Below are 16160 nucleotides of genomic sequence, written 5' to 3'. Positions count from 1 at the left end.
GAGGACCGAGCCCTGGGGGACCCCACTGCCCACGTCCCTCCAGGTCGAACGTGACCCGTCCACCACCGCTCTCTGGGTGTGGCCCTCCGGCCAATTGGTGACTGATCTGACTGTGTGGGTGTCGACACCACAGCTCCCCAGTTTCTTAATAAGAACAGGGTGAGAGACAGTGTTGAAGGCCTTCCGGAAGTCCAGGAAGACGATGTCCACTGCTACCCCTGTGTCTAAAGATTTGGTGATTTGATCATAAAAGGCCACCAGGTTGGTCTGACAGGACCTGCCACTGATGAACCCGTGCTGGTTGCCCCCTAAGCATGAAATCCCCTGCTGGCCCCTCATGGATGTGTGCCAGAATACTTTTCTCGAACAGCTTGCCTAGGATTGAAATAAGATTAACTGGCCTATAGTTTCCCAGGTCCTCCTTCCTCCCTTTTTGAAGATGGGGACCACGTTGGCCCTCTTCCAGTCCTCTGGCACCACACCAGAGCACCACGAGTGCTCATAAAGCCGTGCCAGGGGTCCTGCAATGACCTCAGCCAATTCTTTTAGTACTCTAGGGTGGAGATTGTCTGGACCTGGATGCTGACTTGAATATGTCCAGTCCCTCCAGAAGCTCCCTAACTAGTTCCTCACTAGCCCTTGGCCCAGGTGTGCCACCCCTGGGGCATGAAGGGGACCCAGCGGGGGAGCGGCTATTCCAGTCCCTGCTTAGGGAGACGGAGGCAAAGAAATCATTAAACATGTTGGCTTTGTCGTCTGGTGTGATGACCAAATTTCCTAATGTGTCCTGCAGGGGCCCCACATTACCTGGTACCTTCTTTTTACCCCCCAATGTATTTAAAGAAGGACTTCTGGTTGTCCTTAATCCGGGAAGCTAGTCCCAGTCTCATCTCTGCCTCGGTCTTCCTGACTGCCCCCCTACATCCCCGAGTGACTGCAGTATAGTCATCCCTGGTGATGTCCCCTTCTTTCCATTGGGTGTACGCCTCTCTTTTAGCTAAGATACATTCCCAGATGCTTTTGGTGAGCCGTGGGGGCTTGTGTGCCCTCCTGCTCCCTTTGATCCTCATTGGGATTACCTCCCTTTGGGCTTGAAGGATCGTCTCCTTAAGGAGCGACCACTCTCCAGGTAGACTGGAACACATTGCCAAAAGAGGGATGGATGGGTTATTATGCTGTTGGGACCACTGTTTGGGACAACTGAAGAAGCGGGGTGATTAGGACCACCGCTGAAAGCTAGCAGAGATGGGTTCCTCTCCAGCTGTCACTGTCTCCTCATGTTGCCTTAGGAAAGGGACACAGGCCCAAATGTTCAGATATGACTAGTGGTTGTGTGCACCTGCACTGTGCATAGTGCCAGGTTTGCGGGTTCATGATGGGGCACGAAGCCACTGGAGTCTGAGCTTCATGCGAATTGAGCAATTGGGTCACCCACTGAGGCACTTTCTTGATCCAGGTTCTTGCATCGGGATGGTGACTGACTTGTCTCCAGTGTAGAGAACCACTAAAATGCCAGTTTTCTACCTGAAAGGCAGGTCAGGGTTGGTTCCAGCTCAGACTCCTGCTCCAGGATAATGAAGGAGGTGGCTCTGTAGGGGATGTGATTGCATTTAGAGCAAGTTCCAGCAACCCTATACAGCACTCCATTGTGCCATGTAGACATCCCCTTCCTTCCCAGGTCGAAGTACCAAGGCACAGGCGGTCTGGCTCATAGTTTGGACTCAGCAATTCACCCATGTTCTGTCTGCTGGACACTCCAGTTAATTTACACAACATCTCCAGAGTTTCTAGATACTTATGCACTCATTTCAGCCTTCAAAATATGCAGCTCACAAAACATAACCCATTAGAAATTGGGTGCCAAGAAAGGAAAAAGAAAGTTATTATCATCATCATCATCCTTCAATTCTCTCAAGGTCCATTTTGCATGCAATTCAAATAGTCTCAAGAGAGGGGGAAAAGAAAAGATTGCTTTATTTACTACAAAATTTTCTTCTGCAAAAGAGCAACGAGGCACTCAAGGGCAGGGACGTGGACTGGGAGTGGTTGCCAGCTCCTGTTGTGCCAGCAATTTGCTCATGGTACCTGGGGCATTTAGGAAAGAGAGGCACGGCTAAGACAAAGTTTTGGTGAACTTGAAAAAAGCTCCACTATAGCTTTTCACCCCTTTGGAGAGCTCAAAACAGAATTGGCTAGTTGTTGCCGCTCATTGCAAATTACCAGCGGGGTGGGGTGTTACAAAAGATGTACCAGGTATCCAGGTTGTAGCCTTATTGGTCAGAAGGAAAAGGCAATCAGGACTCATAGTAGAGATATCTTTTATTAGGCCAACAAGTTTTTTGTCTAATAAAAGACAAAAGATGTACAAATTTCAGAAATTTCCCAGGGAATGAAAATTCTGAAAAGAAATAAAATGAATTGATTTGGAAACCTCCTGAAGCACGGTTTGACAATATCTAAAGGCCATAAACCATTGATACTAGATATCTAGATACCAGATACTAAATTTAAAAAAATGCTTTATTTATATAATAACAGTTAATCTATGAAAATGGAAATGAAAAACAGAACAATCCAATCAAAGGCTTTCACCTTACTGAAATGAAATGAGAACGTCCCAACAATTCCCTCTTAAAGATTTCTCTCTAAACAGACATATTTTTGTGAAATATTCGGGAAAACTGCATTTTTCAATGGAAAACTTGTTTCATTGAAAACTTTTCAGCCAGCTGCAGCAAGGAAGCTTGATAAACTGAACATCATGCCTAATGCGGATACAATACAACACTCCACTCCAAGGAATAGATACAGCAAGAACTTCATTATTGAGCACATGCTATATAGCCAGGACAAAATATATGATAACAAGGAGCTCAATCTAAGCCTTGCAGAGAAAAGAGTAGGGGTCCTTGGCTCTCCTCATCACAGATGTCCAGTCTGATTATAAAACGCTTTCACCCTTTGTTATGTATGTGTTTCCGGATGTTGTATATGGGAGACACGAATGGCATGTATATCTGCTAACTTCAGTAGAGGAAACCAACCATGAGTCTGAGAAAAGATTGGTCTAGAAGGAGGCACCTTATTCAAGAAGGACAGGCAAAGGAATAATATGGAGGTGGTGTAGCACTGTATATCAAGAAGATGCACATTAGCTCAGAAGTTCACAGAGATTCAGGACCAGCTCATTAAAAGCCTCATGGTCAAGATAAAAGGGGGCAAGGAGTTTCATGGTAGAAGTGCACTACGTACAGACACCTTCTCAGGAGGAAAAGGTGGCTGAGACTTTCTTGAGCAACTCCATGAAGCAACTCAAAGGATAAGACAAGATCTGGTTGCAAGAACAGATTTTAAGTATATATTGGAAAAGCAATAGGACTGGACACGGAGAGTCTAGCACAGGGGTGACCAACCTGCGGCTCCGGAGACACATGTGGCTCTTCAGAAGTTAACATCCGTCTCCTTGTATAGTTGCACAAGCACACAATGTGACATAACAGCTATGCGAGCTGGTCTCCGTGTGCTTGTGCAAAGATTCAAGGAGACGCATATTACCTTCTGAAGTGCCGTGTGTGGTTTCGAAGCCGCAGGTTGGCCACCCTTGGTCTTGCAACTTCTTGGAAGGTGCTGAGGACCGCCTGGTCTCAGTAGGTGATGAAAGCCATGCGGAGAGCAGCAATGTTAGATTTGACTCTAATTTGAGAGGAACCAGTTAAAAATCTGAGGGAGGGAGAGGAAACGCAGGCAGACTGAGCCTCCAATATCCTAAGAAAATAAAGGAGAAAGAACAGCAGAATCAGGACTTCAAAAACAGACCAACTGCCTCAAAAAACCAGGTAGGAAGAGCCTCTTGGGAAGAATATGAAAGGAGAAAAAGTCAGCAAGTGCTGAGAAGAACTGAACTGAAAGCACAATGGCAAATAATCCTCATGCCAAGGGGGCTTAGAAACATAGTAAGAGATCAATATAGCTACCTCAGGGCTCTTTAAGGACCTGGAAATAAAAAGGGAAATGCATAAAAAATGGAAACAAGGTCCTATGATTCAGACGAATATCTAGGGACAGCACACAGAGATGAAACCAGAAAGGCTTAAGTTACAACTAGCAAAGGCCGTAAGAGGCAGTGAAAACAGGTTCTCTAAATCCATACGAAGTAAGAGAAAGATAAAAGAAAGCACAGGTCTACCACTTAACAGGGAAAGGGAGCAAATAATGGATGGTGCAGAGACAGCTCAACTATTCAAAGACTTCTTTGGCCTGGCCTTCGCTAAAAAGGTTAATTGTAACCTAATATTTAACAAAATTGATTTTGACAAGGGGAAAAGAAAGTAGAGTTCAGGGAAGGAACAGTTAAGAAAATGGATGCACCTGAGTTGGCCAGGGCAGGTGAAATTCACCCCCAGGTACGTACGAAACTGGACAAAGCAATTATCACTGAGAACTCACAGAGGACGAAGGAGGTCCCAGAAGACGAGTACTGTGTTTAAAAAAAGGCCTGGAGCTGTATAGACCAGTCAGAACAACTTCCACATTTCAGAAGATATTAGAGCCAATTTCTAAATAATCTATTTATAGCCCCCAGAGCAAGCATGCAGCGTGCAGGCTGGATCTGGCCCACAGAGGCCTGTAATCCAGCCCCCGGTGCTGCCCCATGGACCCACATACTGCACAGTGCCTGGGACATGCCCCACATATGATGCTTGCTAGAGAAGGGGCCTACTCTATAAAATTTATCAAGATGGCATTTTAATTCTGTGCTTGTTCTCCAGAGTTGTTCCAAGCCTGGAATCATCTGAGTCATTAAGGAAAATATTGACTAGAACAGGACCCAGGACAGTCCCACAGGATCCTACTAGAAATCTGCTCCCGATTTCATAGCAAGCCATTGATAACAACTTCTGGAGCATGGTGGGTTTTGTTCTTGTTTTTTCAACTCCCGGGCTGGCTTGGGCAGGTGCCATGTGCACTGGATCAGGCAGACCGGAAGGGGCAGAGGTGTCCATGGGCCTGATCCAGGCCATGGACCCACCCCATGACACTCATCTGCTCAGCAGGGCCAGACAAGTTTTATACCTTTAACCTAGAGGATAGTAAGTTGATAAGAAACAGCCATGATACGAACAAATCTAGTTTCCTTCATTGTCACCATACCAGAGCTGATGGATAAATGGGAAACAAATACATGTGTTTATGTTGACTTCAGTACGGTTTTTGGCACTTCCCCACAAGATGGACTGAAAAGCAAACAAGGGAAAAGTAGTCAATCTATATGAACAGTCAATCTAAATGAAAACTCCATGAGGTGGTTGTACAATGGGTTGAAAAAACAAGAACAAAACCCACCATGCTCCAGAAGTTGTTATCAATGGCTTGCTATGAAATCGGGAGCAGATTTCTAGTAGGATCCTGTGGGACTGTCCTGGGTCCTGTTCTAGTCAATATTTTCCTTAATGACTCAGATGATTCCAGGCTTGGAACAACTCTGGAGAACAAGCACAGAATTAAAATGCCATCTTGATAAATTTTGGATAGGCATCTGGCTAGGGTCATTTGACCCCAGTGTTCTTTCCTGCCTAGGCAGCGGGTTGGACTTCATGATCTGGTGAGATCCCTTTCAACCCGAGCATCTATGAATCTATGAATTAGGGAAATGCTCCAAAATCAACAAGGGGTACTTGGAGGAAATTCAATGTATGGAGCTGGGCATATGAAGGAGAAATCAAATATGCAAGTAGGCCATATTTGACAAGACAGCAGAACAGCGGTAGAAGGATCTAGGAGTTGGTGGATCACAAAGTGATTGGGACTCAGCCATGCAACACTGCTACAAAAGAGGCATCTCATTTTAGGATGCATAAATAAGAATTTTGCATGAATTACAGAGAAGGTAAGGACTCTGCTCGGCTCTGGTGAAGCCTGACCTGAGTATTGCGTTCAGTTTTGGGGACCGTGCTTTACGAAGGATGTAGACAAACCAGAAGGCATCCCAAGGAAAGCAACAGAATGATACGCTTATGGTGACTGATTAAAAAAACTGGGCTTCTTTAATCTAAAAATGAGAGAAGGTGAATTGGAACTTGGCACCAGTCTTCTAGTACCCACTGGGAAGAGGCAAGAATAAATCAGTTTAATTGAAGCAGTGAAGTTTCAAACTATGAAACTATGAAAGATATAGGTTAGGTAGCAGAGACATATTTTAATTCTAAGGGCAGTGAAGCACTGGACTAGGCGACTTGAAGAGGCTGTTGCCCCAGCTGCCTGCGGAGGGTTTAGATTGAGAGTGTGGTCAGGGGTAGAAAGGTAAGAAAGATTTATTGACTTAAGAAAAACACAACAACGCATAGTAACAAGACAAACGATGACAGACAAAAGCAATTCGCGTTGGCAACTTATCAGCAGCCCCTCTGATGCCAGATACACAGCAAGCTTCTCTGTCCACAAAGGTCAGTGAGGTCAGGCGTCCCCGAGCAACGCTGTCTGAGGGGTGCCGGGAAGGAGCCTGGAATGCAGTTCTTGGGCTCATCGAGGTCCACAGGCCCACTGATCCAGGCAACAGCTAGCTAATCCTTTTCACAGCGCTGCATCTTCCTTCTGAATGGTTTCCAAATATTTCAGCTAATTTATAGCTTCTGAAGAACACCGATAATGTACGACCACTTAGATTTCTTTTTCTTTAACTGTCCTTAGACTGATCAATAGCAGTACAAGCCTTGCATTCCTTTGATAATGTCATTTTAACTGCACCACAGGGCCTTACTACTTCAAGGCTTTGCTAAATTTACTAGGCCTTACTTTATACAAGGCCTTACTACATTTTAAACTATAATTAGGCTTTTAGCAGCAACTTATAGTTTAATATCTAAACAAATACAGAAAAACACTTGCTCTAATCTTCATAGAGCCTTCAGCAAGCACTTTTATCACACAGACATACTTTTCAGCTGCCACAGCTGTGTAATCTCCTTTGCTAAAACCTTCTAAGAAGAGATTATAAACATCTGTTGAGGAAGGCATAGATGCATTTAGCCCTGGCTGAGTGCAGGAAGGATGCACTGGATACCCCTTGAGGTACTTCCCACGTATGACATCCCATAGCCTCATCTTTCTGCAAACTCCAGTTCACTACGGAGACATGATCATAAAACAAAACAAGCCCCTTCATCACATAATTAACACAAACTATTTGACCTGCAACTATATAGCAACTCATTGGACGTTACTATTACTTAAGGTTGAATGAGAGGCATGCATCTCGTGTCTAACAGGTACCCCATTTTGATGGAAAGAGGGAAGAAAAGCCTCTTGGCCTCTCCTTGACATTTGGCACCACTCAGCATTTTCCTGTTAGAGAGAGAAGGGGATTTCTGCACATATCCACTGAAAGGTCATCAGAGCAGAACTGACTAGGCTTTCCAGGGCAAGGGCCTTATGTACGAAAGGTACCTAAAGCGTTTTGCAAAAGAGCAAGGCAGTGAATGGAAGGACACTGCCCTGGCAGGTATCAACGTTGTGCTGTCAACGTTCATATCTATGGAGCCATAGACATCCTGCTTTCATAAGAGGGTAGGAACATGAGGGTTGTGATTGCAATGCTGGCGAATAACACTGGGGCACACCCCTGTTTTATTCAAACATTTTTTGAACATTCAGGTTTTCTTTCACCAGGACTGCAGGAGACAATGTGTATGAGAGGTCCAACTCTCAAGGGAAGCTGGAGGTTACGGCTTACTGGGGATATCAGTGTTTGGAGAGATGGGGCACAAACTTTGGACCAGGATCTCAACTTTTGCAAAGTTCAGCATCGACTCTAAGCCAAAATTTCTCATGAGGTCTTCTACTATTAAGGGTGGTACCTGCCAGACAGGGGCCGATCCAGAGCGGGTGCAACACTGCTGCTGCACCCTACTTTGTAAAACCGTGGATCCATCTCTACGGCTAGATGGCATCTGGGATGTGGTGGCAAGGCACTCCAGAAGCACGAGTTTAATCCCCAGCTCTGGACTCAAGATAAAACTCCTTCTTGGTTGACTTCCCAGTCAACGTGGCTGTATGTGACATGAGTTACACCACTCCCTCGCTTACTGGTGGCTGTAGAAACTGTTATGACTTAGCCACACTGGTCTGATGATGATTCAACGTGGGCTGATCTTTAACTTGGACTGGTATCTAAGAGCAACATCAAGAGGGCACTTCCAGGGGTTGAGCTGTGCAATGAACTCTGCATTAGTTAGCTCACAAGTCCCCATCTCAGATGGCAGGCTTTGAGAAAACAGCTCCAGCTCCTGGATACTCCATATGGTGAAGTGATTACCAAGGACTAACGAGCCCGTAGAGCATCATACAGTAGCTCTCAAGTGGCTCAATTTATTTGAAGCCAGCACTGCCTGTGCCGCGCAAGTCCTTGGAACAGAGCAAAGAGGAAGTCTCCGTTTCCTCTCTCTCCCTCTCATGCCATCGCTAACTGCATTTTGGACTGAGACGGAAACAGGCAATTAGCCCAGGCCTCTAGAGAATCTCTCAGATGTTTCCCAAATGAGGTCTGCTGGTTGGGATGACAACCAATACACCGCTGCATCAACACAGCTGGTTCACAGCTTGCTGTTCATAAACACATTAGACCAAAAGCATTTCCTTGGAGAAGAGGCAGGCACTGAATATCAGGGCAGGAGAACATGGAGCCAGTGTCCCTCGGAAAACAAAGAGGGCATTGATGAGACAGATTGCCCGTTGCCACTTGAAGCCCATCTGGGCTCCAGGAAGTGATGCTCTGTCGACATTCAAGCTCTGCAAGGAGGGTGGCTCTTCTATGCATTTAGTTCCCTGGATGACTTACTGAAGTCAACATAAGCGCATCTATTTGTTTCTCATTAATACGGGAACAATAAATGTTCCTGCCTTGAAGCATCCAAAGTAGTGCTCTTTGCTTGAGGCATTAAGTATCAACCTTCAGCATTTCAGGGCACGAATGAAGCCAGAATAGCACTGCAGTTTGGGAACAAATATTAAAGCACCTTGGATAAATACTACCCCTCCCATCCAAGACCTCAGGCCAAGCTTTTTTCAGACCCCAGCAGACAGAGGAACACACCAAAATTACAACTTGCCTGATTTCCAGAAGTGCTTCCATTGCTGCCGAGGGAATTGCATTTTTTTAACGCAGTCATAAAGGGAGTTGTAAGCCAGCCTTTTCCCTTTCTCTTTTTTTGAAACAAGTGGTAGTTGTTGCTCACAATGAAACTTGACTAGCAAGGGTTAAAGTTGTAGCCTGCAGCTTTGGACGTGAGGAGGCTGAAGATGTTCTAGAGGGACCTCAAATAAAATCTTTAAACAAACCCCAAACAAAACAGAATTAGAAGAAAAAAATATCTATAATTAACATGGCTAAATAGAGTCTAACAGATGGATTTATGGATGTAGTTTTGCACAAGTCAACATCTAGTTAGGCTAAAGTTGAAGGGACTGGAGTCAGCTCCCCTTACTGCTGCAAACAGCTCTTACTCACATGAGCGGTCCTCTTGATTTCCCTGGGAACACTTGCATGAACCAGCAATAAGGGCTTGTGGTAGAGGTGATATCATTTACTACACCAAATTTTTGGGGAAAAAAAATCTTTAATTGCAAGCTTTTGAGCACAAACACCCTTCATCAGGCATCGGAGAAAAGATGGCAAAAGTTCTCCTGGGTATGCCGGGTTTCTCAGGACGTCTAGCTTGAAGACGTGCCTTTGTTTGGCTCACTGATACCCTATGCCCCTCTCTGCCTGCCAGGGACAAGTTACACCACTGGACTAGCCCACACCTTTCCTTGCCACCCTGCCTTGCATCATTTCTGCCCCATTAGTAGAGAGAGGTGGTTAGTTGTGTTAATCTCTAAGTGCCAACCTGCCTTACCTCCTGCCTGACTTCAGATTAACTTATTCAGAGAGTTATGAGCTTTCATAGGTTGCAGCCGATTTCATCAGCTGCTATGGACAGACTTGCAGAGAGCAGAGGAACTAAATGAAAGGAATAGGGTTGTTTAAATAGAAAGGATCGAGAAAGGGGGAAGAAAGGAGAGGACACTGTGGAGAGGCAAAGGCGGGTTGAAGGGAAAAGCAAAGCAGTAAGCCCACAGGGCAGGGGTGGGCAAAATGTGGGCCAGAAGCAGCCTGCTAGGCCATTCTTTCTGGCCTGCGGAGCCTCTAAACAATTTAGAAAATTAATATTCATTTGCCCCTGGCTGCTTGTTATGTGACCCTCAATGGCTTGCCCTCCGCCCAAAATTATTGCCACCCATGCCATAGGGGCATAGGAGTTAGAAAAGCTGGCCCAGCTAACGGGATAAGAATCCAGAGTCTCCACTGAGATTATACTTTACACAATCCTGTTTGTGATTAAACTTTTTATTCCATAGTTTCACATTCAAGCAGGTTTTTAAAGTTACTCTGACTGGCCATACCTTGGAGCGGTGTCATTGTCCAAGTTCCTTCTGACTTCCTTTGGTCCAGGTGAGGGAGAAGCAGTCCAGTCCAGCCCAGTCTGTTTGAGTCCAGTTCAAACATTTAGCCAAAGCTTTCCTATTTCCTCATTAGAAACTCAGTGAAAACAAGGTCTCTCTTGGCTCAGTCTCACTTTTGTGCCTTGCTGAGAAATCCTGCTTTGGGATGAGAAAAGTTTCAAGGTTGCCTTAGAGGATAGCATACAATAGCTCGCTTTGTCCCATGGGTCTTCAGTGCTTACCCAAATTATACTCTGCGCCTGTCCCCCGGCCGCTTAACCCGCTATGAGGCGGTCCTCCTGGGGGCGGACGACGTGACCCTTGTTTGCTGTAACCCCCTCAATCCTGCCTCTCTTTTACCTTCACCCTCTGATGGTCAACCCCGTGACTGTCCCCAGCTTGTGGATCTTGTTTCTCTTCCCCGTCCTGATCCTTCCGACACCCCTCTGACTAACCCCGACCCCCTTCTTTACGTGGATGGCTCCTGTTTTCGAGATAGTCGTGGTGTACTCCGACCTGGTTACGCTGCCTGTTCTGACCACGCTGTTGTTGAATCTGCTCCTCTTTCTCTTACTAGCGCTCAGGCCGCTGAACTCATTGCTCTCACTCGTGCCTGCCACCTTGCCATTGAACAATGTGCTAATATCTATACCGACTCTCGCTCTGCCTTTGGTGTCTGCCACTCTTTCAGGCCGATCTGGAAGCAGCTAGGTTTCCTTACGTCTTCTGGGACTCCCATTTCCCATCGTCGCCTTATTACTGCCCTCCTGGACGCTATTCTTCTTCGCTCTGCCCTTGCTGTCCTATGGTGCAAAGTGCACACTGTTGCTGATGATCCTGTGTCTCTGGGAAATGACGGGGCGGACGCCACAGCCAAGACCGCCGCCTTGTCGAAACTCTCGGCTCTGGTCCTTCAGGCCACTCTCTACCTCTCTTCCCCTGACCTCCCCTCCCTCCAGGATGTCGTCCCAGATGCTGAAAAGGATGCTGAAAAGGACACCTGGATTTCCGTGGGCTGCTCTCTCCGCTTTGATTCTCTGTGGCGACACCCGTCTGGTCTCCTTGTAGCCCCCCGGGCCCTGTTGTCCCTCTTAGCCCAAATGGCCCACTCAGTGGCCCACTCGGCTAAGGGGGGGATGATGGCCGAGGTAGACCGTCATTGGTATGCCCTGGGTTTTTCTGCGGTGGCAGCACATTTTTGTTGCCAGTGCCCGCAGTGTCATCGACACAACCCTGGCCGACCACCCCGCCAGCCACACACAGTCCACAGGCCTTTGGGGCATTATCCCCTCTCCCACCTCCAGATGGACTTTGTTGAGCTGCCCAGGTCAGGGCCCTGGAAATATGTGCTGGTCATTGTCTGCCTTTTCAGTGGCTGGCCTGAGGCATACCTTTGCTGATGTTCTCCCTGTGGCCAAGAAACTGCTTTTTGACCTGGTGCCCCGCTTTGGTCTACCCCTCTCCCTGGACTCAGAGGCCCTCATTTTATTGGCCAGGTGTTCCAACATGTTTGCAAGGCGCTTTCCATCTGACTCCAACTCCACGCCCCAAACCATCCTCAGAGTGGAGGTAAAGTGGAACGGAAAAACTTTGATATTAAGCTTCGCCTAGCAAAGACCTGTAAACACACTGGTCTAAAGTGGCCAGAATCCCTCCCCTTGGTTCTTTTCCAAATCCAAAACTCTGTTCAGAGATCCTCGGGTCTGACCCCTCTTGAGATTGTTATGGGTCGACCCATGAGGGGACTCGCCGCTCCTCCACCCCAACATCTGACTCATCTCCGTGATTCTCTATTAACCTATTGCCAAGGGCTCACCAAGACCCTCAAGGTTATCTCATTGCAGGTTAAAGCCACACCATCACATTAGTCTCTAGACGGCAACTCGGTTGTCAATCTGGTCCAACTGGGAGATTGGATCTTGATTAAGGTCCACCAGAGGAAGGATTTCCTGCAGCCCCAGTGGAAGGGGCCTTTTCAGGTCCTGCTGACCACCCCAACTGCTGTAAAGGTTGCCGAGGTTTCTGCTTGGATCCATACCTCCCACTGCAAAAAGGTATCTGCCCCAACAGGGTGGAAGGTTTCTCTCACCGGCGATACCTCCTTGAAGATCCAGAGGGTTCCTGTGGGTGAAGATCAGATGACGAAATCTGGAAGAGTTCCCGTGAGTGAAGATTAGATGACGAAGTCTCGAAGATAGCCTTTAGTTCTGTGTACTACTATACTTTAGTGATATCAGTGTGAATAGCACTAACCCGTGGGAAAATTGCAGATAATTGCGTAGATTTAGAAACTCCCCAGGGAGTGACACTGTTTTATATTCTTGTGATTAGTGTTGTGTTAGTAGTAGTGTGCTGGAGACCGAAATTTTAGTCAAAGAAAGTTGCTCCGAGTTCCAAGAGATAGCTGCGTTGGGACAGCGCTCGGGCAGGGCCTGAGATGTTGTCCCTTCTTTTGCTTTGTCCCTTGCCAGGGGTTCCAGTTGAAGCTTGGGAAGAAAACAGTGTTGTATTCCTGGGACAGAGCTTTGCTCATGCAGGAAACCTCACAAATTGCTGGGTATGCATACATGGGCCCATGCACCCAACCCAGGGGATCCCAATGCTTGGGGTGCCAATCCCCCTTGAGGTTTGGAGAACTGACTCCAATACCAGCTTTGTCAGGTTTTCCCCCCTTCTAGCAGGAACCAGCTGTCAATACCAACATAGTGGAAAGCGGCTCGAGACAGCTGGAAATTGTCCTCAGGGCTGGAAGCGCTGTTATAAGTTTAATAAGACAGGAAGGACGGAGGAGGCTGGCCACTTTGTAGGGCATTACCCCAGATGCAAGGGGTAGGACTGAGAAAAGAGGAAAGTGTCAGGAGAGGTTCAGTCCCATTTTTGTGACTGGGCACCCATCGCCATCTTTACACCCTCAGATAGGAACTATAGCGTGATGTCTAGTTTAGTGCTCGATGGCTTTGATTTTCATGTGGCGCTAGGTCCTGTTTTCTGTAACCAAACAATATCTCACCCCAGAATGGTGGAAAGCCAACGTACCCCTTCCTACACCCTACAAGTCAATCGAAAATGTCGGGAGGGAAACACGCCCTGTAGAGATCTTAGTACTGCAGCAGCTCCTGGCTATGCGGGGATGACACCCATAAGACTCTACCATGGATTTGGGTCGGCACTTGTACCTTGGGCAGAATCGTCTCGATGTTCAACTTGCACTCCAGCCTCTTGTGGCATGAAGTGTTCAACTTCCCGCCTGGCTTGCCCAGACATCGGCGTGCAGTTGAGAACTCACTGGTTCTCCGACACATGGGGTTTCACCAATTTATCAGGGCCTTCCTCCCTTGGTTAGGGGTAGCTGAATTAGAAAAAGCCATTATAAATATTTTAGGAGTCATGGAGAATTTTATCAATGCTAGTGCCAATGCTTTGGGAGCTCTCAATGATGAGATTACCCAGGTGGGGCAAGTAGCTGTTGAAAATCGTACGGCCCTGGACTATCTCCTAGCCGCCCAAGGCAGGGTATGTGCGGCTGTGAACCACACATGCTGCACCTGGATAGATCAGCACCAGTGAGTGCAGGGGGATCTCCGTACCATAAGAAAGCAGTTGCAAGTGATTCATGCTGTTGCCGAAGAGAAATTCTTTGATTGGTGGGGTTGGCTGCCAGATATAGGGGGATGGGTGAAATCCCTGTTGAAGTGGTAGATTATAAGTGTATTATGCCTTTTTGCTCTTTTTATTATTGTCCAAATGATTTTGTGCTGTTCACACCTTTGCTTAGCAAAAACTGCCCAAAGTGTTTCTAAGTTGTCTGCTACTGAGTTGTGGATGATGGTGCTCAGAGAAGTGGCCTACGAGTGTGAGCGTCAAAAAGAGGTCAAAGGTATTATGAATATAGAGATGTACGCACAAGTGCTTACAAGGGGGGAGACAATGAGGAAAAGTACTGGGCCAAGCAAAAATAAAGTTAAGCCATAATAAGGAGCATAAGTAAAGGCCGGATGTAGCAGGGCACTAGGGTGCCTGCTACTGAATAATAGTAAATGGGCTCAGCTGCCACTCACCAGGGCAGCAGGTGGGAGTTACTATGGCAACAGAGTGGGTCAGCTGACCGCCAGGGGCAGGGCCTGGCCTTTATAAACAGAGAAGGCTAAGGCCAGAGTCAGTTCCCCTCTGGCAGCCTAAGGAGCAAGAGCTCTGCTAGAGCGAGCAGGGCGGTGTTGTGCACCAGCGTGCGGATACAGGGTGGAGAGGACCCTGACAGGGATGAGAGAAAGTTAGCCAGGTCAGCTTAAGATTTACATTGTAGCCGAGGGGCTTTGAGTTTCCGTTTCGGGTTATTGTGATCATTAGACCGGAGGACCGGGCGAGGCTGTAGGGGTGGAGGAGGCCTCATCAGGAGCTCCCCAGTAAAGTGGGGGTGTTCCTGGCACCACTGAGGGTGCCGCGTTGTGGGGGGTGTCCTGACCCCAGCCCAGTGTGGGCAGCTTCGGGAAGAACTCGGTAGAGGCAGAAGCCCAGTGGGGCGCAGGCCCAGGAAGGCGGGTCTGAGAGTGGGGGGGGTCCTAACCCCAGCCCAGCGGGGCGACAGTGGGATGAACCTCAATTGGGAACCCCAATTGGGAAGAGCCCCAGTGGGGCATAGACCCGAGAACGTGGGTCTGGGGGCCAGGTGAGGCCGAGGCCGCCTGAGCCCCAACCTTGGGAAGCTCGCGTCAGGCGTAGAAAGCCCCAGTGCGGGTGACAAGCGCGAGGAGCGCACACGCAAGCCCGACTACGGGCAGGGGAGCGTGAGAGCGCGATCATAGGCCCCTGTGTGGGCGGGCGTGCGAGAAGTGCGAGCATAGAAGGCCTGAGGCGAGTCTGGGGGCCAGGTGAGGCCGAGGCCGCCTGAGCCCCAACCTTGGGAAGCCCACGTTGGGCGTAGAAGGCCCCAGTGTCGGCGACGAGAGTGATGAGCGTAAGCAAGGGCCCCAGTGCGGGCAGGGGAGCGCGAGAGGCGTGAACAAGGCCCCAGTGTGGGCGGAGAGTGTGAGAAGCGCAAGCAAGGGCCCCAGTGCGGGCGACGAGCATGAACAAGGGCCCCAGTGTGGACAGGGGAGCGCGCGAGACGCGAGCAAAGGCCCCGGTGTGGGGGGCAGAAAGCGAGTATCTTGGAGCAGGCCCCGGGAGAGGGCGTGAATATTGGACATCGGACAGGGCCTGGGAGAGGGCGCATATATTACATTGGGAAGAGCCCCAGTGGGGCACGGCCTGTGAGGGGAAAGCCCCGGAAGGGGGGGCGAGCCCAGTGGAAGGCCCCCGGAGAGAAGGAATGAGTAGATCGAGTAGGCCCGAGAAGGAGCGAGCTACTTAGAATGGAATCCCGGTATAGCGAGACCAGCCCCGTCCCGAGTACGGGCAGGAAGGCAGCCTCCCATTAATAATAATAAGATCAAAGACGTGGTGGGCGAGATAGAGGGTGCATTCAGGACCCGGGTTGGCATGGTAGGCCAGGGCACTAGGGGAGGTCACGGCACCCCTAGGGACCGTCACGCCACACTGCTCTTAGAAAAGTTTATTAAGGAGGCCATCCTTGAGGGACTGGCCCAGGCTAACATCCTAAGGGATAGCCAACACGGGTTTGTTGCAGGTAGGTCTTGTTTGACCAATCCCATTTCCTTCTACAACCAGGTGACCTATCACCTGGA

Source organism: Crocodylus porosus, unplaced genomic scaffold (genome assembly GCF_001723895.1).
Source record: "Crocodylus porosus isolate Cpor-Errol unplaced genomic scaffold, CroPor_comp1, whole genome shotgun sequence".
NCBI lineage: Eukaryota > Metazoa > Chordata > Crocodylia > Crocodylidae > Crocodylus > Crocodylus porosus.
The sequence above is the reverse complement of the archived record's forward strand: the minus strand, read 5'-3'. Positions refer to the sequence as shown.